Source organism: Pteropus vampyrus, unplaced genomic scaffold (assembly GCF_000151845.1).
Source record: "Pteropus vampyrus isolate Shadow unplaced genomic scaffold, Pvam_2.0 Scaffold69, whole genome shotgun sequence".
NCBI classification, from domain to species: Eukaryota; Metazoa; Chordata; class Mammalia; order Chiroptera; family Pteropodidae; genus Pteropus; species Pteropus vampyrus.
In genome coordinates, this window is record NW_011888850.1 from 5,694,965 (window position 1) to 5,696,064 (window position 1,100).

A 1,100-nucleotide genomic window follows, 5' to 3' on the forward strand; every position below is an offset into this window, starting at 1 on the left:
ATGAGTATTTTTAAACCACCTGATTTCAGTTTTCATAACTAGGTGGACTGTGGTGACACTGGAATATTGAATTGTTTTTCTTGTCCCTGTAATGTTTCCAAATTGCACGTGTGACTATCACCTTGTTTTACTCTACTCCAGCCCAAGGAGAGAAGAAAGTCTTCCACAAAGAGTTGGAAATCATAGAAAATTTGGAACTGGGGTTCAGAATCGCCTGTTCCCTGGGCTGATGTGTCTTTCTCTTCCTTCTCATCAGCCAGCAAGGGACGAATACGATCTAGAAGCAAAGCTGCGTGGGGCTTGGTTTACTTATGATGCCAAAAGAGAATTACATTTCTCATTACATAAGAAACTAGAATTCTTAAAGAGCCATGCCTAGGTCGTAGACTAACACATGTCAGGATTTTTCAGGGACCGAAGGAGCTCGTTTGAGGGAGCTGTGTCTCATTAGAGATACCTTGTCTTCTGTCCCTCACAGCCCTACCGAGGTAAACATATTCTGGTGATATTTCACCCTGAATAAACGACCTTATTTTACTAAATAAAATCTCTCTCCACTGTTCCCTCCATCCGTACAAGAGCAGCTTCATTTTTCCAGTGCAACATCGCTTCAAGCCTTTTTTTGGGGGGCGGGGGGGATGGGTAGGAGTAGAATCTACGTATTTTTTCACTTTTGTTTATTTTTGCCCCAAAGTCTTTGACATTTCCCCCCCAGTCAGTCACACTATGGAAGCATTTCAAAGTGACCTTGTTGACGTTTCTTTTCCCAGAGGAGATAGGATATTGGTAAATGACAGCCCGTCCCAATATGTTACCATATAGCGGGTGAGGATTTTAATAAAGAAATGCATTTCTCATGCCACCAAAGCCACTTGATGGATAGACATACAGGTGGACAGCCTTCTAGATCTTTCCCTGACTCCACGGAGCCCAGATGGGAAGACTAAATCATGGTCGTTAGGGGTTTATATAAATCAGTCGAATGTGGGAGTCAGTCCTACTTCATTACAGAAGTTTAGGGTAATCATTTGAGAATTCGGATTTTGCAACAAAATAATTGAACTATCAGAGGTAGGAGGATAAAAACACGGTGCTCCCAG